The sequence below is a fragment of the Ambystoma mexicanum genome, chromosome 6q (genome assembly GCF_040938575.1).
Source record: "Ambystoma mexicanum isolate Mex_15411 chromosome 6q, UKY_AmexF1_1, whole genome shotgun sequence".
In the NCBI taxonomy this organism is placed as follows: Eukaryota; Metazoa; Chordata; class Amphibia; order Caudata; family Ambystomatidae; genus Ambystoma; species Ambystoma mexicanum.
The window spans coordinates 1,524,794,950-1,524,821,373 of record NC_090937.1 but is presented as its reverse complement, the minus strand read 5'-3'; positions in this window follow the sequence as shown (position 1 = coordinate 1,524,821,373).

The window sequence follows — 26,424 nt, the reverse complement described above, 5'->3', positions numbered from 1 at the left end:
CTACCTGCATTCTACAATCACCCAAGCCTTTAAGGAAGCTGTTTCTCACCTTCAAAGGGCTAAAGAACAATACAAGAAAGGAGCAGATCAACATCGGAAGGAAGCCCCTCAATATCAAGTAGGGGATCAAGTCTGGTTATCCACCAAATATCTACCTCTAAAAGGGCCACGCACATTCAACCCAAGATACCTTGGTCCCTATTCCATCACTACCATAGTAAACCCAGTAGCGGTCAAGTTGGACTTGCCCCCGCACATGAAGATACATCCGGTCTTCCACGTCTCTCTATTAAAACCCGTGCAACCTCAAACCCGACTAACTAAATCTCCAAAACCTATCCTAGTTGATGGAGAACTCGAGTTTGAAGTCAAAAGCATTCTGGACTCCAAGATCTCCAAATCTAAACTATTTTACCTAATTGACTGGAAAGGCTACGGCCCCCAAGAGAGATCCTGGGAACCTGCTGAATATGTCCACGCTCCTCGCCTAATCAAAAGATTTCACCGAACATTTCCTGACAAGCCAAAACCCCCGGAGAAGCCCGGTTTGGGAGTGGCCTTGAGGGGGGGTACTGTCATGATCTCTGCTTCCAAAAGGTCAGGGTTTTCCCAACTCCCTTGGAAGCAGATCCATAACCCAGGTTCCGAGTGCCAACCAGTCCCAATTGGGACCTTTTGGACCCAGTCCTGGCGCCAGTGGCACCAGGCTCATAAATATGCCCAGTCCCAGCGCTGGAAGCGCCGGGCTCATAATGCTTGGGTGGACTTACCTGCAGCAGACCATGCTGCTTACTTGCCTGCCAGTTGAGCCTCTGATCCTCTTCTGTTTGGAACTACTTTTCCTGTTGGGTGGGGCAGGAGCCACTCCCTAGATTCAGAACACTGGAACTCTTCTGGAAAGCAGGAACTCTTTTCTTACCTAGGCGTGGCTGTGGAAGGAGACACCTAAGCACTACAGGAGGCTATTTAAACCACACCCGATGGATGAATCTTGCTTTGCGTTATTCTGCATCCTCTGCAGCAGAACGCTCATCGTGTCTTCTGCATCTGATCCTGGGCCTAAGGAAAAAGGCTTACCATCCTGAATCCAGTCTTCAGCAACACCTATAAAGACAAGAAAGAACAGGTTAGCATTACGGTCTTCAGTGACAGCTCTTCACTTACCTGGTCCATCGGCTGTCACCAACGCCTCGCGCTGCATTCCGGCATCTGAAAGACAAAGGCTTACCTACTCTTCGTGCGCTCCGGAGGTCTTCACACTGCATTCCGGCATCTGAAAGACAAAAGCTTACCAACTCTTCGCACGCTCCGGAGGCCTTCAGCGCTGCATCCCGCATCTGAAAGACAAAACAAGGTGCGTTTAAAGACATTGGGGAATTACTCCTTTCCACATCTAACCCAGTGGGTATTCCAGCACCCTGCAGCCGCTCCGAACTTGTACCTGCAAAATAAAAAGACAGTTAGAGCGCATCGTGAAGCAGGCAACAAGCGCTTACTTACGTGCTTCCAGGCGCTTCTATTCATCGACGGGCTCCATCTTCAACTCAAAACAAGAAACATCATTACTAAAGACTTTAAAGACATTAGAATTACTCGAAACTTACCGTTCGTGCAGTAAACGACGGACAGCAGTCCTCTGAAGTCAAGAGGCCTGCTCCCCTTATCCAGTGAAGAAACTGGTTACAGCACCCTGCCCCGAGGCAGATGGAGAGCACGGCGTTCACTTACCTAAGACATCTTACCCTTCAAGTCAGACATACAGTGCACAGAGGTCCAGCCCAAAGAGCCAGCCGTGTGTTACACATCACCTTTGCAGATACGGTATACGCCCAGTCAAGACCGGCGCCTCTACGGGAATCAGGTGAGCGTTACACGGAAACTGTATTGGTGGATTCCGAGTATCTGGTTAGTTTCTAAGTGTTGCTGTATTTGGACGTATGCTACTCTGTCAAGTATTGGCAACAGGAAGGGGAAGGTCGTGATGGGATGATAGTTATTGGGGGATGTGGGATCCAGGGTTGTTTTTTTAGGAGCGGTAAGACCCATGCTTCTTTGGGTTTGCAGGTACCACACTTGAGGTGAAGGTTGAATTTATGACTGCCATGATAATAGGGGACCAAAGTTTCAGCACAGTCTTTGATCAAGGGGGATGGGCATGGGTCGCCTTTACATTTAGATGGCTTAAGGCTTTTCAAAATGTTTAGGGTGTCTTGATGGAATGATGGAATTGAGTTTGAATAGCAGTGGGATGTTGGGTAGGGCAGAGTGGGTGTCCTCAGGGCAGATGTCGGTCAAGGTGGGTTGTTTGGAGTGGTGCAGGGTATTTTGTTTGGCGATGATTTTGTTTTGGAGTAAGCTGATTCTATTAACATAGCGTTCTGGATGCTGTTGCACCATGTGTGATCTTTGGATAGTGGGGATGGTGGGGAGACTGGGGCCTCAAGTTGCTTGAGGATGGAGAATAATTCTCTGGTGTTAGAGGGCACAATGGCTATTCTGGAAATGAACGTACTGGCTTTGGCTTGGATAATTACATTTTTATATTGTTTGGATACAATCAAGAATTCTTGTTTGAGGGTGTGGGGGGGCAGGTTTCTCCAGGAGATTTCAGATTGTCTCTTTTTTACTCTGAGTTCAGAGAAGTCCTGGGAAAACCCGGAGTTGGAATGTGCTAGAGGTTTGGCTTTTTTAGGAGCTAATGGGGCTATCGTTTCGATGGCATTAGCTAGAGCTTTAGTATATAGGTCTACCAAATTGTTTGTGTCAAGGCTGGTTAGGATAACTGGGTTGAGGGCTTCTAGATAAGGCAAGAGGTTTTCTTTAGTAAGCTTGTAGGCACTACGGGCAAGGGAGGGGGCATCGTAGTGGTGGGAGTTTTGGTTTGTCGATCGATGGGGATGGTGAACAGAATTATATGGTGCTCTGACCATGGGCATGGTGTGTTTGACGTAATAGCGATGTGGCAGTAAAGGTTGGTTATCCAGTCTAAGGAGAATCCTTTGTTGTGTCTGGGACTATGGATGCAGTGACTAATGCGGACTCCGGATAATGAATTGGCGAGAGAGGTGGCTGATGTGTCATTGGGGTCATTGGGGCCTAGGTTCAGGTCACCCAGGAGGAGTATTTGTAAGGACGGTTTGGTGTTTTCTTTTAAGATTTGAAGAAGGTGTGGATGGGGCCAGGCGACCGGTAGACTAGATAGGTCGGAGATACTGTTGGATGGACGTATGGAAATTATTAGTTAGAGGATGTCACAGTTGTTGAGGGAATGTTGGCTTGTCTGATGCATAGGTGGTCTTTGCTGATAATGGCTACTCCACCTCCTTTAGAGTTAAGAGTTAAGTCTATCACTCCTGAGGATAGTGAAGCCTGGTGGTATGGCGAGGGAGAAAGCAGGTCCTGCAGCCGCGTGGAGCAAAGTTTCCGTTCCGTGATTGCTAGTACATCAAGGTTATTGGTTGTTGTGAGGTTGAGGATGTCTAGAGCATGGGCTGGTAGGGATCAGGCGTTGATGAGGGCTAGTTTGAGTGAGGGGCTCTTGGGGGCAGCTGATTCTATGTGGTCGGTGGTTGGGAGTGGGTAGGGAGGCAGTGTGCCCATGCTGGATGGGGGTGCACCGGCAATGGCTGTGGGTGTACAGATAGCCTGAGAGGGCATGCAGGCATTATCAGAGGGCACACAAGCAGCGGGCAGCGTTATGACAGTGGCATTGGGTATGTTACTGCTGAGCCAACAGGCATTGGTATTACACAAGCCATAGATTGTTTGGTAGATGCTAGCATTGGTCAGGTACAGGCTTTGGTCAAGTGGGCATTGGTTGTAGTTACAAGAGGCATATATGCATTGGGATCGGGCATACTGGTAATCATAGGAGGCAAGCAGGCATTTTCAGTGGGCCGGGGTAGACCAGGGGCCTGGCATAAAGGCTGCATGTGTGTCAGGGGCAGGCTGCGTGCATTCGTAAAACATTGTGAGAGTTGCATGTGGCGTTGGGAGAACCCGGAGCCGATTCTGAGCTTCATGATTGCATAGATACCGGATGGCTGATGTTGGGGCTGCGAGCAGAGAGGCATTGATTTAGTTGCATGTGGCCTAGATGAGTTCACTAAGCGATTCTGAAATTGTGTGATTGTGTGGATACCGGGCGTCTGATGTTGGGGCTGTGGGCAGAAAGGCACTGTGCTCATTGTGTACGACCTAGTGGGGTTCTAGAGGCGATTCTGAGGTTGCATGATTCCGTCATTTTCCCTGCTGCCTTCCCGCTCTGCCGGCAAAATGGATACAAATGTTTCTAAGCTGGGCAGGCTCATGCAGAATGGTCCGCTGAGCTGCAGCGCTGAGCTGTTGGCCTACGTGCTAATTGTGTCCTCAGCTGCAGTGCCAGGACTCAACATGAGAGAGAGGGGTATTGTCCGACACTAGATTGAGGTAGAAGAATGCTGCAACATCCACCATCCGTGTCCAGCCAACATCATCTCATCCTCCAGTTGAATGAAATGCATCCTAAATTCCAAACCCTTTAGAGCGCTGCCTGAACTAAGCATTTGACAAAAACAGATGCTTTGCAGCATATATTAGACTCTGCAATATGATTTTGTTCTGTTTTTACTTCAGATGTGTTTCTCCCAGGGTCTCCCTACCCCCATGCCTCATAAACGGCTCACAGACCCAGTGAAGCTGATCAAATATAGCAAGACTTTTATGATAATCAAGTGCTTCAGTTATTAGACCCTAACGGGTCAGCTAGGATGGGCAAGAGAAGTGTAAATAGAGGGATTCTGATGGATCATAGAAGGGGAGAGCCATGGCAAGGCGTTGGTAGAGAGCAGATCAGAGTAAACAGAGAGGGCCAATGGGGTGCCTGGAGGTGTCCCACTGGTGAGGCATGAATTGGTAAAAAAAAGTGGTTATGTGAGGAATTAGAGTGTGCACCTTGACTTTCTTTGAGATATCCAAACAGAGAAGACAGGGACTTAGTGGGCATACATACAGAAAACATCCCCTTGAGAGGAGTGTGGGAAATGAAATTCCAGTTGCTGCATTGGCCTGGCATTCAACATCACTCTGTGATTTCATGTTTTTTGAGAGAGGACAAGAACGGATGATAAGGACAAATCAACAACCTCATTGTGAGGCTTATAAAAAGAGACCTACAAGCACATGTCTTGTGGTCAATCTTTACCTTTAACGTTTCAAATGGTAGGGTGTTGAGGTAGACATCCCCATGAAATTCCCATAAATGTGCCCAGTCTTAATAATGGAAGGTTGTTGATGTGGATATCAAACTCTGTGCCAATTTCCTAAACACCCACGTTGCTGGGAACAACTCTGAATCCATCAAATCTCAGAGATGGGAAGTTTGGTTTCTTTATTAAATCCTTTGTTCCATCCCAATCTTCTTAGACCTTTCCACTATTTGAGGTGAACGGTTATGTATAATTACTCTGATCCACTGATCTCATGCACTGCAGGTGAAAGGCTCTCCTTCCATGGACTAATCAAATCAGTCCATCCTGTCTTTCAAGGAAAAGACTCTATATCCATGTGATGGTACTCTGGACCATCCAGTTTGCCAAATGGGAGGCTCTGCACCTATGAACTAATTCCAGAGGCCATAATGTTTGACAGTTTCTCTGCCACTAGATGTATGTAATGTTTCCTGCTCCTTTTCTCCCGCCTCCAAGCCCTGTAATAATAGGTGTTGTAGCCAGATCTATGTGATTGTATCAAATTATTTTTGTCGAATTCGATTTGCTCGATTTTTGTTTTTAATACAAGTTTATTTCACCACATATATATGTGGGGGGATACCCCCCGCAGCCCTCTGCATAGCACACACATGTATTATTACCCTAACCCACTACCCCCACATATATATGCAGTGACATGAGCTGGAAAGAATTAAATCAAAGCGAATTCGGCAGAAAAGGCTGTGCAGTAAACTACCTATACCGTTGTAGACATTCTAATAGTGTGCAATGTATAGGCATAAGACTTGTAAAGGGCTGTGATGGGCTTCTGAGCTTCGAACCAGTGTCCTCTACAGGACTTGCAAATGTCAGAGGTGAGCGCTTAACTTTCCAAGCTTTCTTGAAAGCCGAATCACCAGAAACCATCCTTTCTGCATGTGGCTAATTCTATTTCTCCAGAGTGAATCCTTCGATACCCATCTTTCCAACACAGATGGTTCCCAGTCTCTGGAGAGAATGCCCACACCCATTCTTTCTGCACATGGCAGATTCCCAATCCCTGCATGAACCTTTTCTTTCTAGAAAAATATCTTCTCATCTGTGTGAACCCATAGAACCTACATTTGCTACAGTTGCCCTCTGTTACACCCCTGGGTGACTTCCCAGAACCTGTCAACAGGTGGCATGCTGTTTGCACTTGGTCAAAGGCACAGAATAGGTTTTTCCTCTGAGTTATGTTTTATATCCGTGGGTGATTGAATCCCAGAATATATCCTTGCAATAGGTGACAGAATGTATTCCCTGTGCCAATCCCATTAATCCATCCTTGATCCAACTTAATTTGATTTATTTCTTAATGGTATTGTGATAGTCATTAATTCCTTGGCACATCTGGCAAAGAAACGTCTTGAGCTTGGGCTAAAGCATGTGTAAGGAGCGTGTACTTTGGGGAAGCACGTGTCCTGTCTCTGACTATGGTTGGTTCAATAGAGGGTTGTGGGAGTTCAGCTTTAGACATTAAGCTTACAGCCACACTCCCAGGCTCCACACAGTTCTCACTAGCTGACTAAACCTCCACAACCAGCTCGTCTTATAGGCAATCAAGTATTCTGTCTCTGGTGAATCACTGAAACCCATCCACCCCACAAGTAACTAGCTAATTATCCTGTGCCACCCCTGAAAAACAATCCTTCCTATAGGTTAATGGATCACCGGAATAGGCCAAAATGACCGCACCGAAAGTTCCGACAATGCTAATAGTCAGAATATTCATACCACCAAAGGTTTCGAACACTAAAAGTTCAAACCTTTGGTGGTATGCATTTTAGATAAGTAAAAAAATTAATTACTGCGGGGGTGTCCCCCGCAACACCCCGCTCACCATACTATACAGTATAGGGAGCAGGGATTGCGGGGGAAACCACTGCAGCTGCCCAAAATGAAAAAAGAAGAAAAAAAAAGAAAAGGACCCTGCGGCGCCGGTTCACTTCACGATCACGGAAGTGAAAGGGAACCGGCACCGCAGGGAGGCAACGTGAAGCAAGTAAAGGTAAATTGGGTGTGTGTTGTGGGTGTGGGTGGGGGTGTATGTATGTACAGTGTTGTAATTAAATGTTTGCATGGGAAATGTACGAACATTTGCGGTACGTAAATTTCTCATGCAAACATTTCCGTTGCAGACTTTTCCGCGACGGACAACTCACGTAGATCTGGATCACCACCTTGTTTCCAATCGTCAGTACAGATTCTTCAATCATAACAATAACTTGTGTTTGTATATATGGTGCACATTGTAATGGCAGGTTCTGTGTCCTTGTGCTGATCCCCAGAGCCCATTCCTTCTACATGTAGGAGGATCTTTGTCCAGGGTTGAATACCCCAAACCCATCTTTTTTACAGTTCACCGGACATTATCCATGGGTGGATGACCAGAATCATTGCGTCCTACGAGGGAACGGTTGTTTTTGTCCTTGAGAAAATTCCCAGGATCCACCCTTCTTCTAGAGGACAGATTCTTTATCCCTCTTTGAACCGGTAAAGCCGCCCATCCCATAACAGTTCATGATTTGTTCCTGGAACACGCCAATTGCTCTAAACCCATTATTTCAAGGTAAATGTGTGTTACTCTTCCTTCTTATAAGTGAGCCCAGGATCTAACTGGTTCAATGTATTGCTTTGTTCCGGGGACAATGGGCAGAATCTATATTTCTTAGAGGTGAAAAGTAGTGGTTTGTCCCTGTGACAAAGCACCCATCCCTTTGGGTGAAAGGTAGTTTGTCCAGGTGAATCCCAAGCTCATGCTTTCTCAAAAAATCATCTTTCCTACGGGAAAGGAAGTCCCCACTGAATTAGTACTTACGCGTGATAGGTCCTTCATTGCTGCTGAAGTGGGAGAATTGGAGAAAAAGCTCCCCCCAATCTCCAATCTCCTCGCGACCATGGCCTAGAGGATCGTGGCCCAGACACCCACCACGAGATGAATTCGTCTATCTACCAGACGACCAAATACCCTGATACAAGACACTTGCGGCATGGATGAACTCGACTAAGACCTCAACAACAAGCACCCACATCGTTAGAGATGCCATGACAACCTAGCCAACTGCCAAGAACACACATGCCATCATGCACACTGGTCACTCACGCACCAACCCACACGAAGAATATATTCAGTGCTATGACGTAGGTGACGGATACACCCACTGACGCGCATCTTTATTATTTTTCACATAGGTTTTTCCGTAATGCAGAAACGCAAGACGCATAAAGAACTCGCGTATACGCTTGCTGACGCTTCTCCCAACCCTCGCATCGTGATGAGAATATAACAAAGACGTAATACTGCCTATGAAGCCATGTCACACCGCAACACAGGTGCCGTGCAGTACACAAACCCACCCATGAACCAGGCCCAAGTAGGCCGCAAGCAAGAACCGCCATGAACACTGAATGAGCGAGAGTACAAGTGCTGATCCCGCAGGACGAGCCCAGCGAGAGCTCACAGCCAAGGGGGCGATGTTGCAACTCATATGCTACCAGCCGGCGCCAAGGTCACACCTGTAAGCAAAGCCAAGCACACAGAAGCAAAATACAACTTTAAATGTGCAGAATTCTGCCCCAGCCACGGTCCCTCCAGACGTGACCAAGCCAACCTGACAAGGTGCCAGACCCGCGAGGGAGAAGTCGCCTGGGTCCCACGTCTGGGACACAGGTTGCAACAACGAAATGACCCGATGGACACCTACAGCTATGGGAATGGTCTGCTCTCAAGCCTATGAACAAACCCGCACATTGTCTGCACGAACACATAGTTACACATTGTTGCTAGTGACAGGTACACCGCGAGCTGGGAACAACGATGGTCCCAGACTGGGGGGCTCGCAGGTGGACCAATCAGAACATGGGGGCACTCATCACTGACACCACTAACATTAGCCAATCATCAGGGGTCTTCGTGTAACAATTTTCAACTATCTAATAGGAGGGACAACCCAAGTATACCACCTGACTCATCCTCAACCACTAATATTGCTCTCTATATGTATGCTATACTAACCCTACCACTCGAGGAACCAATCCGGAGTGGCAATAGGTTTTTCGCTAACTTTCCCAGGTGACGCAAGTAGCGCGTCATACTGAGGCAAAAAGGGCCTGCGAGCCCCACGAATTTTGAGAGTCTGGACGGACGCGTACGATCCTAGACCCATCCCTGCCGTTGTTTTAATAAACAGCAAAACTGCCTTGCTTCTTGTGTGTGTCTCATACTCATTTTTGGGGAACACGGGAGGAGTTGGGGCCTCCCAGCCCGGAGGTCCGCGGACGGCTCAGCCGACCCCGGGATAATCACCCCGACAAGTTGGAGGCACTGCTGAGATCTGTTTACGATCTACCTTTTCATTTTTCCAAGGCCTCTCGTTGCGAGGAGGCCCGGCGGCGCGGGCCCCCTCTGCCGCTGCCCCCTTTTTAAGGACTACAGGACCATCGCGGAACTGCGAGAAGACCGGACAGCGCAATCAATCCAAATATTGGCCCTCGGGAGCCGGATGAGAAGTATCCCGCCCGCGGTTGACGAGTGTCCAGACATGGTCCAGATGAGGGGAGGTGGCGAGCCGCTTGGAGGGGTGCACGCAGCAATGTGAGATTGTGAGGGAGGGAGGAGGAGTGCAATAAGGGCGGTGGGAGGTGTTACTAAGGTGTGCGGCGAAGATTTGATCAATTAGTGTTGATGGTGAAGTGAATGGTAGCAGGAGAGGCGCGAGAGCCCTCCGCTACCACGTCACGGAAAAGGGTGGGTGGAGCAAGAAAGCACTAGGTGCGGTTGCTCGTAGACACTGATTGGCCTAGGTCGCTGCCACCTGTAGGGGTGTGTGTGTGTGGTTTCCTATGAATTGGCGGTTATTGATCAATGAGTAGATGAGGATCCCTATTGATCGAGCAGTGAAACTCGATAGATAGATGATGTTTTCCTGTAGGTGGTCGCTAACTTGTTGCCTAGTACGGAAGATAATTGTCTGGTTAAGCCCTCCCATTGAGGGGCGTATCACACGCGAGGCGACGCAGCCTGCGCAGTCCGATTATATTGTTGGTTACCTTGTTCCAGGCGTAGGAAGAGGACAGCTGTGGGGTTAACGGGGACAAACAGCAAAAACTTGTTGCGAGCTTTCTGAAGTGTAAAAGATCTTACCGGTAGTTTTTGGAAGAGGTCGGTGACGTCACCCGTAGGGCTTTCATAGGATACCTTGACCACACAGCATTGTTGAAGGGTGGTGGGGAAGTGAATAGCGGGCAGGGGGTGCGCACGGAGGTTGTCGGCCACCCCAAATACGGGACAGGTTGAGAGGGAGAAGTGACCGTGCACGGAGAATGCCGGCCACGCCGAGTGAGGAAGGAGGAGGAGGGGAGGAGAAAAAGTGGGACGGCTGTATAAGCACGTCACACAGGGCACGCAGCCGCAGGGGGCTTTGTGCGCCGTGGCCGCAGGGGGCTGTAACGGTATTAAGGAAGAAAAACAAATACAGGAAAAGACAGCATATTTGCAATTGTTATATTTGACTGTTTTCCTTTTAGCAGTTGGTCGCAAGTCCCTAAACTACGGGGCAAGGTAACATATCTGCAATTGTCATATTTGACTGGTTTTCTTTTAGCGGACGGTCACAAGCCCCCAAACTATGGGGCCAGATAACGACAACTATACTGAAGGGAGCTAACCACACAGTGTAACCATGTCATACGGGTTAGGATCGGGAGGGTGGGGGAATACCCTCACTACCCCACTGCAGCATATGTGTAAAACACTATCACCCCATAGGGAAAAACTGATCAAATACAGCATAGAATGGACACAAGGGACAGACAACAAAATGACGAAACCCTGGCCGCCTAACGGCAGTTTCGACCCATACGTCCAACACTCACTACTGACACATATACATAACATATACAAGGGGAAGAAGTTGGCGCATCACGTGGAGGTGTTTAATTTATGGAGGATGTTCCAGGGGTCCCGACCAGGACCAACCGGGATGTTCACTGTGGAGGAAACGAAGGAGGGGAAGAAGATTAAGGAGGAAGAGGGAAATGGGGAAAAGGAGGTTGACAGCGCACAGTGCGCGGGAAGAGACCGAGAGGGGGAGGAAAAGCTTAGCATCGCAAATGACATAGAAATAAAAAAGGAAAGGACCGACGACATGCCCTTAGCGAAAGTAGTGAATAAGGAAGAAGGAGGGTTATATCTTGTGACGGAACTACGAGAAGCAGTAAGGCAACAACTAACGGCGGCTGAGGGGTATTCGAACCCCGCGTAGAGCCCACCACCATATACAGCTACAGGTAGCTACACAGGGGGGGGAGGTGACAAGTACGGTAGGCCCAACTTATACGAAGATGCATGCAAAGGAAGGGAAGAATAGTGAAAAACCAATCCCAACCATAGTACACGACGAGTGGGTAGCCGCGCAGGTGCTGTTAAAATTGCGAGGGACACTAACGGGAGAAGAAAAGGAGGTAGTACGGAAACTGAACCAGGACAATGAGGGTAGCAGTGAAATAAGAGGGGAGGAAGATAAAAGGAAAGAAGGGGAGCTGTTACGAGCAGAGGAGGAGATGTTGGAGGAACGATTGGCAGAGTTAAGGAATGAGCAAAACGCCCTGATCAAACAGCTTGAGAAAGAGGAACGAGAGAGAAGGAGGGAAAGAAAGGAAAGTAAGGATGAGTTAGAAAAAATGAGGGAACGAACTGAAGACGGAAGCGGGAAGCTGAAAGGATGAAGGCGATAGCAGAAAGGGTAACTCGAGCAGCACAGCGTGACAGGAAAAGAGAGGAAGAAGAGAAAGAAAAGGAAATGGAAATATGGAAGAAGAAAATACTATCAGAAACCACCAAGAAATACGAGGAAGGTAAAGTAATAGAAAGCATATTAGAAAGGGAGAGAGAGAGATGGGAAAGGAGGAGAGAGGAAGAAAGGATATTAGAGAAGGTGAGTAGTGAGGTGATGGAGGGAATGAAAAAGAAAAGAGAGGAAATAGGTGGTGAAATAGTGGAGAAGAGGGAAGGGGAAAGAAGAGATAGGAAAGGGGAGAGTGGGGTAAGGACATATGTACGCCGGGATGCAGAAGTAGCCACAACATCATCACAAAGGGGAGCAATTGGTAAAGGAGAAGAGGAAGGAACGGATTTAATAGACTTAAAAACAGTGACGATCAGGGGGAGAAGGACAGATTGGGGGTTGTCGCTCCTGGATGAATTCTGCAGCGAAGAAGAAGAAGGAATGGAGGGAGAAGGAAGAAGCGGCGATAGGGAAAGCTTAGACAAATTGTATATCACCCGCACCAACCGGGAATCACCATGGGCATGCAGAAGGAAGGAAGAACTGGGGGGAAGTGAGGAGAAAGAACGAGAAGTGGCGGGAAGGCAAACACGTGCAGCTACACCCGCATCATTCCGCCCAACATGTCCGCCCACACCTGCTCCTGAACACACCCCCTACGCTGGCAGGCTTAGAGATCTCCCCGGACGTAGGCAGGAAGAACGGACGCACACACCCACATTCAATAAAGAAAATAATAAGAGAGGGGGAAGAAATGAAGGGGAAGCTACAACGAGCAGCGGTAATATGGACATGACAGATGATCTAGATGACACAGAAGAAGAGGAGTATACGGACTCCACACCGCGACAACTGGGGGGACAGATGGGACACAATCTAATGCCGCTATTGGAGAGGGGGGGCTAGACCACAATACGTCCCTGGAAGCATGCCGATAAGGAAAATATAAAGTGTAGGCTCCCATCACTAAGTGGAGGAGCAGGAAAATGGATATTCGAGATGGAAAAGCACACTGCAGGACAGAAACTAGCAGTAGGAGACGTGAAGGGCCTACTAATATCAATATTAGAGGATGCGGCAGATGACATCTGGAAGAGAGCGGGTTTCCCCGGGGTCACAATAACGAACACATCACATGACGGGGCGCCATTTGCGAATTGCAGGCATGCATTATGGCAAGCTCTGAGGGTACAATACCCAGACACCTCAAATATAGGAGCAATTACTTCACGCAAGATGCGTGAGAACGAAGATCCTGTTGATTATATCCAGGAGATTCAGGAGAAGTGGCGTATGGAAACTAGAGAGCAATGGGACAAGACACCGGCAATATTTTACCACATACTAATACAAGGGCTCCCGGAGGCAGTACAAAAACAATTGAAGAAAGTAGTGGGGATGGAAGCCAAGGCTTGGCCGGAAATACAATTGACAATAGTACACCATTGTAGGATGTGGCAAGAAAAGATGAAACAAAAGGAAGAAGATAGAAAAGCGGAAGAGGCTAAATTAGTGCAGAAAAAACTGACTAAATACACCATGGAAGGAGCACTAATAACTACACCAACAACAATGACACCAAACCCCACGCAAGTAGTGGCCGCACAGGATCCCTCACAACTACAAATACCACCACTACCACAATCACCACAATTTATAAAACAACAGCTGCCACCACCCCCACCATACACGGCTAATATGGGAGGAGTGTACATGGTACCAGGAAATGGATATTATAATAACATCAGGGGAAGGGGAGGAATGATGAGGGGGAGGGGATATGGCCAACTTACACAACAGCAAGGGAGAGGATTTCGGAGCTTCTACCCCACTGGGCAACCAGTGTACCAAGATAATGCAGGAAGTTTCCCATGGCAGACCAGGGAACCACCTGTATGTTGGGTTTGTGGGATGTTAGGACACATGTCACGTATGTGTAGAATGAGACCCTCCCCACCAGCATGGGGGGAACAAGGACAACAAGGGCCCATGAGGGAGCAGCAGGGTTACCAACAACCACAGGGGCTACCACAGAGCAGCACACAGCAACAATTAGCAACGCAACAACAGCTGCAGACATATTCACTACCGCAACAAAAGGTAGCAATAACACAACAACACCAAGTGCAGCCAGTGCAGCAGCCCACTCAAATACAGGACCATAAGGTAACCTCCACCGATACACAGCTACAACAAACACAATTGGGAAGGGTGACTATCCTGGGACACAACCCTTACACAGGAAGTGGTCAGTCATTATACCCACAATAGGACAGCCCGCAGACGTCCTTGGTGTGTCCCATCCTGTCGATAACACCTAATAGTGCGGAGGAACCAGGCATTGAGGTAACGATAGGTGACAAAAAATTATCATTCCTTGTTGACACTGGGGCAACCAGGTCTTGCATAAGGGAGGGTAGATTTAAAATGTCAGGTGAGGCCATGAACACCCAAGGATTCTCTGGGTCTAGGGGGTTGGTTCCCTTTACTGATAACATCTCCTTATCTATTGGAGATTATGACATGTCTGTCCCGCTCCTGTATTCAAGGGAGTCGCCAGTGAACATACTTGGGAGGGACACATAATGAGCAGGCTAAATATGACAATCTCCTTCACGGAGGATGGCATAATTTGCTCTACACCAGATATAAACATGCGTATTGCACAACAAATACTGCAAGCGTACTGTGGCCAGACAGTAGCTCGGGCTGAGCCAGTGGATGGCGAACTGTGCCGGTACGGAACAGACATGGCATTCGCCTGGATGCCAGGAATAGAAGGAAAGATCTGGAGGAGGCCAGCAGCATATTTGTTTAGGCCTGAGACACCAGCCAATGAACCAGAAGGGAAGGTGATTTCGGTAAGCATCGAGAGTATTATAGCAACTGCTGATTATATCGCAGTACATGCCCAAGAAAGGGAAGGGAGAGCATGGAGGACAGTGATAGCCCTGGCTGAGGGATGCAGGCTCACCCAGGTGTCCGATGAAGAGCTCTTTTCAGAAGACAGGGAAGAAGGTGAGATGGTATTTATGATGAGTGTAGATATATGGCTAAGAGTGACCTATAAGCAAGTGGCACAGAAAATGGCCATGGCACTTGAGGCACTTGCATCTACCCCAGTTCCATTCTACAAGGAAGATATGGCAAAAGTTCCAGCATCACTGTGGACCACCAGTCCCTATGACGTGGGCTGCATAAAGAGTATCGGGGGAGTAAGAATAAAGCTGACGAAGGGTGCAATACTACCTAGAGTGAAACAATACCCACTATCAAAAGAGGCAGATGAGGGCATATACAAAACCATAACGGCCCTAATAAATAATGGCATATTGGTACCATCAGAATCACCATGTAATACGGCCGTGTACCCAGTGCGCAAAGCTAAAGGAGGGTCTTGGTGTTTTATCCAGGAACTCAGACTCTTGAATAACATTGTAGAAGCAGAATACCCCATAGCAGCAAACCCAGCCACAATATTATGTGGAATTCCGGCAGAGGCCTCACGGTTTACCGTGATTGACCTCAAAAATGCCTTTTTCTCAATACCCCTGCACTCAGAATCACAAGACTTAACAAGCTTCACATACAGGAACACAAAATGGAAACACACCAGGTTACCACAAGGGTACTGCGAGTCACCCTCAATTTTCAACAGAGTAATACAGATGGACTTGGGAAACATTGAATTGGAAAGTACGGTGCTGCAATATGTTGACGATATAATAATTTGCAGCACAAGCGAGAAAAGGTGCAGGGAGGACTCATTGAAAATGCTGACAGTGTTGGCTGAAAAGGGTTACAAGGTAGACAAAGAAAAGTTACAGTACTGTCAGGAACAGGTACTATACATTGGTCAACTAATATCTCAACACGGAAGAAAGATTGCACCACAAAGAGCACAAGCTATATCCAACACGCCACTACCACAAACGGTGAGGGAGCTGCAGCAGTTCTTGGGATTATGCAACTACTGTAGAGCATGGGTTTTTGACTACAGCTCATACATAGGACCCCTACTTGAGGCATTGAGAGAAGCACACAAAGGGGACAAAACATTGGGATGGACAAGGGAAATGAAGGAGGCATTTGACGAGTTGAAGCACGCCATATCCACTGCTCCGGTACTAGCCACCCCAGATTATGAACGACAGTTCTTTATCTTTTCGCATTGCGACTCAGCAGTAATGAAAGCAGTATTGACTCAGAAAACCAGCATGGGACACAAGCCAATAGTGTTCTACAGCGGTCACTTGGACCCTGTCATGCTAGGACATTTCCCTTGCGAGCAGAGTCTCGCCGCGGCTGCATTTGCGGTAGAGAAATCATCATCGATTACATTGGGGTGCCCAACCACATTATTTGTGGAGCATGCGCTATTTGCAATATTGAATAAGCCTAAGTCCACACTAACCACACAGGGGGCATCAGGTTATGAGATCATCTTGTCTAGACCCGAACTGTCAATTGTCAGATGCAGTACAGTTAACCCAGCCAGATTTATAGCGGAAGTTATTGAGGAAGGTGATTATGCTCACGATTGTACACAGACTATCGAAACATACTCATGCACTAGAAAAGTTGAAGAGGATGCACTTAAGGGTGGGGAGATTCTGTACATTGATGGGTCATCAACAATAGACCAGAGTGATGGGATAAGGAGAACTGGGGCAGCAGTTGTAAAAATGACAGAAGATTTGATGTATGTCCCAGTGAAATGCGTGCAGTTACCACAGCATTATTTGGCTCAAGCAGCGGAATTGGTTGCACTGATCTTGGCGTTGAAGGAAAGCGTTGACAAAAGAGTTACCATATATTCTGATAGCGCATATGTCACGTCAACTGTCCACTCGAGGCTGATAAAATGGCAGAGAAGAGGGTTTAGGAGAGCTGATGGCCCCCCAGTGCAACATGCTCTCTTGTTAGCAGAATTAATTGAAGTAATTAATGATCCCCAAGAGATTGCTTTGGTAAAATGCCCGGCACACACTAATGGAGACTACCATATCTCGAAAGGGAATGAAACAGCAGATGCACATGCCAAGCATGCGGCATACTTTGGTGAAATATGGAACCCCCCAGAGTCAGAGAGAGGGAGAGGGAGGGGGATGGCAAAACAGATGATGATGAAAGAAGGGTACACCCATCTCCCCGCAACACAGATAATGGAATTACAGGCAGCCGCACCAATGGCAGAAAAGGAACTATGGGTAAAAAGAGGATGTACGATGTCCCCAACTGACGCACTGTGGCGTCAAAATAACACTGGAAAGGTGGTCATGCCGTTGGCACTGTTGAACACCGCCCTGCCCAGCTCCATCACCCAGCACATACAGGAAAGGAAGTAATTGCAGCACGAATTAGGGAAGATTGGTTCTGCCCCGAGTTAAATTCTCATGTAACAAATTTCATCAGCAATTGCCTCACATGCCAACAGTTTACGGCCGGTCACACGCTGCAAGTGATAAAAGGTACTGTACCCCTTCCTACACATTCATATTGACTACGTTGATATGGTCAATGTATGCCAAGGATATAGGTATATGATTGTAGTGGTATGCCCATTTTCCAGGTGGATCGAGGCCGGACCCTGCTCACACGCGGATGCGTTCAGAGCAGCTACATTTTTAGTGAGAGAGGTTTTCCCCAGGTGGAGTGTGTGCGAAGTGCTGCGGTTGGATAACGGCCCACGCTTTGCTAATGAAATGTTCCAGCACATCACGTCCTTGCTGGGTATTAAGCATGAATTTGCATGTGCATATCACCCGCAGGCCAACGGTAAATGTGAACGCCTGAATGGCCTATTGAAAGAAGAAATAGCGAAAATTCAGCAAGAGCTGGTTGTACTGTCTTCCGCTAGCTCTATTTGAGCTAAGGAATAGGCCAGGGTCTGATCACCATCTCACTCCTCACGAGGTGGTGACATGACGTCAAATGCGCCTTCCTCTAACGCCTACATCAAGAGCATTCACAGACCATGAAAACACTGCAACTGTTCTTGGTGACGAAATGTATCAATATATGTCTTCTTTGATTACTAGTGTAGCGTTTGTATCTCAACAGCTCGAGCGCACACGGGGCGGGTCGAAGAGTTCTCAACAAGAAGACACCAACAAGGAACTGGGAAAGGAAGGACTATGCAAAATTGCTAAAGGTGACCATGTGCTACTCCGCAACTTTAATAGAAAGTGGAACGGCCCACACTTTACTGGTCCTCATTTGGTAGAGGAGGTAGCTACCAGAGCGGTGAAATTGCAGGATAAGCGTGCCTGGAATCACCTACACGACGTGAAGATCTACAAACTCCAGACCCGCCCTAGCGTTAACGACAGGGCCATTGGAAGAGCAACGACAGCAACAGCATTGGCTACAGTGAAGGAGACGTCGACCACAGCTGATGACAGTAGTGTCACTACACCTGATCACCCCCCAGATTCCCCAGAGGCAACTACTGAGATAGACATTGGACGCTTGCCCACAGCCCATCCCATGGTCACGAGATCACAAAGTAAACAAACTTCCTCCAATTGAGCCCCAGCCCCCTCCCCTCTAAGGTCACCCCAGATTGAAGGACGTTGTATAACAAACTTGGGTATTGCACACAAACACATATAAAACACTTGTATGTTTTCTCTTTTTCTTCTCTCGCACATGCAGGTACCGTGTATAATTGTATTGTTAAGAAAATAAGTAACTAACAGTGTACTCTGCCCAGGAGTAGATGCTGTCCACGGATGATAATACCCCTGAAGCCCTATCACACCAATTTGTATATCATATAAGAAGACCAAAGTACCTAAAAAGAAGAAGGGTACGTGTATATTACACTGCATTTGTTTTGGCCATAGAACAATCATTTCCCCATCTCCACGAGCACTTACCTGCTCTAAGAGATAGATCACTAAGATTAGTGTGGGAACAGCTCTTCGCCTGGGCACTGAACGATTACTTGAAAGGGAGAGCTTAATAACAACGACTAACAATAATAACAAGCGTATTGAGGATTTTCAGGCGGGCACCTTTAACGTCGCAAGAATAAACTGCCGGACCGCAGTAAGGTAAGAGCAAAATGCCGGTGAGACTAGCTCTTGTAATAAAAATGATAGGAGTATTGGTCATCACTGGTCTGTTGGCTGCCTCTGTATGGCAGAAAAGTTATGCTATCAATATTATGGCTGCACCCAAAACTAACATGCCCCCTCCCACGGCTGCAACAGGTATGACGTCAGGTGGTACTAGCAACCCTACGCATAAGGGAAGTAGAGTTAAACGCAGCACATATACAGATAACAAGGATATTGATAATTACATAACAGATTCAGCACACGTCTCAAACAACATGTGGTACCAGCACATGACCCAAATTGGTAAGCAGACAACAGAAGATAGCTGTTATGTGTGCTGATTGATCCCATACACCATGAGCGCTTCGCGAACATTCGTCGCCACAGAAATACAGGAAAAGATGGCGCGATGTATAGTATATCTGGCACTATTTCAAACGAGAGGACGATTTCAAGGAACGGTGGTGAGAATGCAGTGGGAAGCAAGAGACACATACCCATACGAAAACAATTTCCTCAAGTCATATTTGAGTGACCATAAGAGCAGTTTACACGCTGAAGCGTTCAGATACATGACGAGTGGCCCTGAAAAGGGAGAAACGAAGAAAATAACACTACAATACCTACCATGTGATTGGTACGCCACTGAAGTTCCTGGTATACAAGGATGTTGGGAAAGGCCACTAATAACAATAACAGGGAAGGTATACATGAACAATGAATGGGAAATAGGAGTGGTCGGTAGCAACATGATAACAAGAGAAAATATTACCACCATACAGGAACACAACGACAGATGTTGGATGACATGGGGCAAATACGTACCCATACTGACATGGATGGAGAAGGATGAAGACCCAATAAGCATACTACCGCTGACCGCGCCCAAGTTATGCTACCAACACAGAGGAGATGTGGAGGTGGGATACAATACCAACTGTGGAAGTGTGTTAGAATTACCAGAGGGGGGGCTGGAACGGCTGTGATAATGGATCACTATTGGGCCTGCGGAAATAAGGCATATCACACCATGCCCCTGTTGTGGAATGGTATATGCACAATGGTACACATCAACGTACCATCACTAGTGTGCCCAAAAAACATGTCAACATGGCCAACTTCCCCAAAATGGATGAAGGGAACAAGAGGAAGAAGATATCCATACAATCACAGGAGGGAGAGAACAACAACAACAATAATGTCCTAACAAGGATAAAGAGACAAGGAGAACCCCTGACAGGAAACTACCTATGGGGAAGGTCGGAAACATACACCCTGGACTGCAAGCTTATGCAATCGCTAAATGGCTCCAGATCACCCGATGGGAACTAATGATGACGATTAATTCAACAGTAAACGGATTCAATGCAATAAAAGAGGAACTGCGAGCGGTAAGAATGGTAGCACTACAGAACAGGTATGTACTGGATCTTCTCACAGCGATGGAAGGAGGAGTTTGTGCAAATATAGGACAATCATGCTGCACATTTATTCCTGCTAATGATGCAGATAATGGTACACTTACCGAAGCAGTATCACAACTGGCCCAGATGCACTCCAAGATGATGGAAGAAAGTAAAGGAGTAAAAAAGGATGATAGCTGGTTTTCATTATTATGGTCATGGATGCCATCATGGCTGTCGGACGGGCTGAAGATAATAGTTGGATGCATAATACTGGCTGCAGCTGTATTGATTGTAGTAAGGTTTTGGAAGGCCAGGAAGGCACGCACTACAGATGAAATGATCGAAATGGTCGGTGTGGGATGTTTTTACCCATGCATCCGAGCCCTACCACAAAAACTGTGCAGTACTGGCATTGAAAACATCATGATGGCCAGAGCTTCCCATAAAATGCCCAGGGAAATGCATGAAGAATAGGCTGCCACCCATTTTTGCCAATGTTATGGGCACAGAAGGGCACTGCCTAAAACCACCATTGGACTACCCACACAGTAGCCTGAAACCATTGGGAATGGCAATGCTGATTGCCAAAAGCAACCTAGAATTGTGGGGAATTCATTTTCTTAAATCCCAAAAATGGGTGCATTACCAGTACTCACCACTATCAGAAAGCCGGCGTTTTAAAACAACACCAGACATTTGTGTAAAACTGAATAAATGAACCCAAAGCAGGCCAAAGAAAGACTTACTGAGAGGTTGATACAATGTAAAGTTATATTCTGAAGTGACTTGAAGGTTTATAACAAGACTGGCTGAGCTGTGGATTTCAGCAGTTTAAGTAAATTTGGACTGAAAGACACTAAAAATCTAAATGTTTAAAAGAAATGAGTGACCTACTTTGAGTGTCACATAGGTTGCAATTATTTAAATGTCATAGTTGTAAACTTAGAATCAGCATTCTAGCTGCATATGTAAAAATTGTCTTGACTTAAACTGGGGAACAAAAAGTGACATTTTATCTTAAACCTGGCTTAAGGAACTGAATTCTGCCTGACATCTACCCCCCACAGGAGTTAAAACCTGCTCAGCCACTCTTCCCCTGGCCAAAAGGAGTTGTCACCTCTCTGATTAGATTAGGGGTGGAGCAGCTACAGGGAGTTGAACAAAGGCCTGTCCTGGACCCAGGCAGAAGGTTTATTGGGGGGAGGCCATAAATGGCTTCCTCTTGAACAATGGGCCTTCCAGGGCCCAGGCAGATGGTTTATTGGGTGACCGTAAAACAGCTTCCTCTTGGCAGGAGCTGGGAGGGGCAGAGTCTCTGAGCTTGGCAGAAACTGGATAAACCGGTTTCTATACCATGTGACCTGAAAAGACACACCCCTGGGGGCCAGAACATAAATCTAAAAAATGGATCATTCATAGAGCGGACTTGTGAAATTTTTATAAGTGATATCATTATTCTTGTGATTTTTCAGTGCACATTTGAAGACGTGTTAGGACCCGGTGGTATGTTCAGGGGGGGTTTTGGCGTAAAAGAGGATATTACTCTAAATGTATGTATGTTAAAAATCTGACACTCCACCACCTAATGCCCACATGCTTTGCGAACATTTGTGTAAATGCGGGGACAAATCCAATATTGGTAACCCGACCAAAAAGTGAAATATGTTGCCATTATTTAATGCAAGCCCCCAGGAAGAGCAGAGTTTGAACAGGGGATACCTCATGTGATATGTGATGGGTGCATGTAATTTTAAACAAATGTGTACCTGTGCAAATATGCATTTGGATCAGATATAGAGTGTGTGTAAAGTTGACAGGGGTGGGTTCTCTGTATCCTAAACAGACCTCATCATGATGACACTTCATTTCATTCCCCCAATCAAGGGGAAGAGGAGGAAGTGGCCAATGACAAGTGGAGAGGGGTAGGGCCTAGAAAGCTAGCCTCTCCACCCACTTTCAAAACACATAAAAGCAGACAGTCAGGACAGATAGGGACCTTCAATTCCATTTGCTGCAACGCGCTCTGCCGGACCACACAACATCCAGAAGATACTAGATTCCACACTTAGACTTTAAAACTCCAAAGAACTTGATTCAGAACTCAAAGCAAGGGCCTAAACCCACAAACTGAGAACTCTTCTCAGTGGGCCTCATCATCCAGCAAACCTAACAGCGGTAGCAGCATCCAGGAGCCGTGCAGATCAGCGCTGGGTCCAGAGAAAGCTGTGCAGAAAGATCCAGAAGCAGTGCTGTACCCAGAGAAAGCAGAGCAGTATCCAGAACCAGAGGCAGAGCAGAGCTGACCCAGACCGCTGTTCGCAGAACCAGAGAGCTGACCCAGACCGCTGTGCGCAGAGACCGTCCGTGGCGAGTGAAGAAAACCTGTTGACCAGATCCGTGGCGAGGCCAATTCTATTTCTAAATATATTGTGAGTACCTAGCAGAACTGTGCAGAACCAATCTCTTAGTTAAAATAATCTAATCCAAGCTATTTTAATCTAACCAGAACTGCCTCCTAGAAGTTGTCACTTGTCATTTTGCAAAGCTGTCACCTGTCATTTTCTAGCTGCAAGCTGTAACCTGTTGCTTTGAACTTTTAAAATTTTAAAATTTCAAATCCGAAAAACTACCTTTATTTAATTGTCCGTAACTCCGTAACCGTTTGGGCTAGGAACTTACCTTTCCAACAAGCCTAGAACCGACTTCCTACTCCTTATACTTTCTCCGTAATCACGATTCTCGCACTCGCGAATTTTACCGCGATTTGCGATTTGGATAAAAATCAAGCCATGTGTGAAAACAGTAGCTTCTTTGCTGTCCTTGCTAAAAATTTGTTTGCCTCTTAAGAACCATCCCTGAATCATTGCTAGAGTGAGCCTGGACTAATATTACTAGATACCACTCACCCTGAACCTCCTAAAGGGAATTAAAACCATTTTCAGCATATTCCTCACTTCATTGCCAGCACATATAAAAGCATTTTGGGCCTGTGTTTCAAACTTCTGTAGTCTAAGCTTGCTGGGGTGAACTGAATTACATTTGATCGCATTTCTGAGAACTGTGTGCTTTTCTTCCATTTCCTTGCATTGCATAAAGGGGGGGAGTAGATTGCCAGAGAAAAGTGATTACATTGTTTTGTTGAAATCATATTGAGTATTTTCTGTACTGCATTTCATTCCACATTGCATCCATTTGAAACCATAAAAGTATTATTGCTATCTTATCCATCCTATAACCACTCATCATTGATTATAAAGAAGTGTGCTAGTGCCAGACTATCCATTATTGATTACTGCTCAGACTAAGTGTGATATTCAATTATTAATTTATGATAAAGTGTGATATATATATATATATCTATTGTTCAAATTATCGAATAAACCTTGTAACTTGCAAAACAGAACTACTTCTTGGCTCAGTGGGGTCAGGGGGATTCCAAGAGAGGGGTGTTATATAGGGGTAGTAGTCCAGAACGCATGCACTGGACATAAAGATATATCAATAAGGGTTTCCATTCAGTATCCCAGACTAGGCATTGACTTAGCTGTAGTGTTGAATTGAATCCTCTTACAAATTGGGGGCTCGAGCCGGGATATTCTGGGTTAGATTTACCATTTGTGCAAATTAATACAGCGTGCCAGCTGACCAGATACACATATCCGGTCGGATCACCACGCGGTGTTACGCTGTAAAGCTCTCCTCAAAGGAACGCTCTAAGGAAAAGGACTGTTTTGCAAAAATAAAATACACACTTCTGTAAGTCAGGAAGGAACTCAAATTCCAGAATGACGACCTTGGTAGATATGAAAATAGCCAGAGAGCACTTCTTACATAAGCTATTTGTGAGAGGTGAGTGGACTCATCAGGACCAGACGATCTGGTTGCAGGCAATCGCACCCCAGATCACTGAAACAGGGTCAGATATATGGAGAGATCAGGGTCCCTTACATGTGGCCCTGAGTGAACTATACATGGCTCCTAAAGCTAAGGATGAACAAGACAAGATGGTTAGGATAGCGGCATACCTGTACCTATATATGGGAGCCATGCAGGACAAATGTGCTAAAGGCCAAGATCTGGCGAGTAGGCAACTGCTGGCATTACAGAAGGCCCAATCTGATCTGGACTCTTCTGAGCAGAGGCTGCTCAGGAGCCAGGAGTCAGAAAATGACAGCAGACGGTACATCACTAAAATAAAGGAGGATATGGATGTGCTGCAACAGGAAAAGGCGGACCAGGATACCAGATTTCTGGCCTTGCAGAAGGAGTACCAAGAAGGTTTGGACTCCCTACTGCAGAGCCAGAAAAAGCTGGAGCAACAGTTAGACTTCAATAGGGTATGTGCTGAGCAGGTAGTCACCCTGCAAAGCCACCTAGATAGGGAGAAGGCAGAGAGCAATAAACTTATTCTGAAAGACCTGGATACCCAGGCAGAGTTTGATCAGGAGCGCCAGAAAGCTGGTGCCTTCCAAAGGCAAAGGGACGACCTGACGGTACAGATGCAGACTCTTAGTCAGGAAAGGGACACCTTAGGCCAGGAAGTCTGCCACTTAAAAAGAAAAATGGAAGAAAATCACCTGGCCCACCAGGGACTGGGTGACCTCCAAAAAGAACACCAGGACTTGCTAGAGCACACCAGGAGGGTGGAGGATGCTCTGGCAAGAAAGGAGCAGGCCAATAGGGACACAGCTCAGCAGGTAACCCTCCTGCAGCAGAGACTGGCCCAGTACTCCAGGACCAATCAGGAGGCACAAAGAGAAAATGAGGCTCTCTGTCAGCACAATGATAGGCTCCAACAACAGGTAGCGATGCAGGAGCGACTGAGTCTAGTAAGGCCTTAACTGAGGAACTGAAAGCGCAGGCTCTTGCATTGCAACAGGGAGCAGGGGCGGATAGAGACCAGGTTCGCTGGGAAAGGGAAACTCCTGAGCATAACCTCAGGAGCCCTAGTACCAGAGGCTTTTATCTCTCTCAGTCCCTGGACTCTGCCACCCCCATGTCCCCTGGCGCACATGAGCACCGGGCCACAGGGATGGCAGATTACTATCCAGCCAGAAGCATGGGGCTCATAGGCCAGTACCTCCCAGGAATGGATGGGCGGGCATCCGGGTATGGGCGCCCAAGCACAGTGCAATTTAGTGGGGAACCCCAGGAGAATAGGCCCATTAAGGGCATCCTGAAAACTTCTGCCCAGTTAGGTCAGTGGGGGGGGTACCCATCAAATCCTGGCAGCAAGGAGGAATCTGAAGACTCCTCTGAACGGCGCAGGACACAGGAGACCAGGTCCCCACATTCTGCCAGCCATCCCCAGGCTCGCAGAATCCGGGAAAACCTGGATGATCAGACAGGAACCTCTGGGAGCAGTGCCTCTGAGTCAGAGGATGAATGTACCAGGGTTACCCGAACCAAAAAGGCCAATAAGGCAAAAAGGGCCTTGCTTAAGGACCCATTGAAACACATTAAGGCAATCAGGAGTGTCATCATGCCTTATCATAAGAACGCCAAGTACTCTGTTTGGGAACACTTGGAGCTCTATGAGCAAATGATGGAGACTTTTCATTTGAAGGACAGCCAAAGCTGTATCCAATATGTAAAGTGGACATTCTCCCCAGAGTACTCCAGTTTCTTTGCGGGGCTGGAGGACCAAAATCATTCAAGGTGGTCCACCTATAGGGCGGCCATATTAAAACATTTTTCTGTTCACAGAAATCCCCAAGAGGCTCGCAGGCAGCCTACAATTTGCAGTGTGGGGAGGATCTAGCCCCACAAGAGTTTGTGCAAGAATTAAAGTGTGCTTTTGCGCAGACCACCAGAAGGGTGCGCACAGACAGCAGAGAATTTGTCAATACATTCTTCCATGCCTTGCCCAAATACATCATGACCCAGCTCGTGAGAGATTTTCACGAGAAAAGATCTTTAGACTGGGTCATTGAACAAG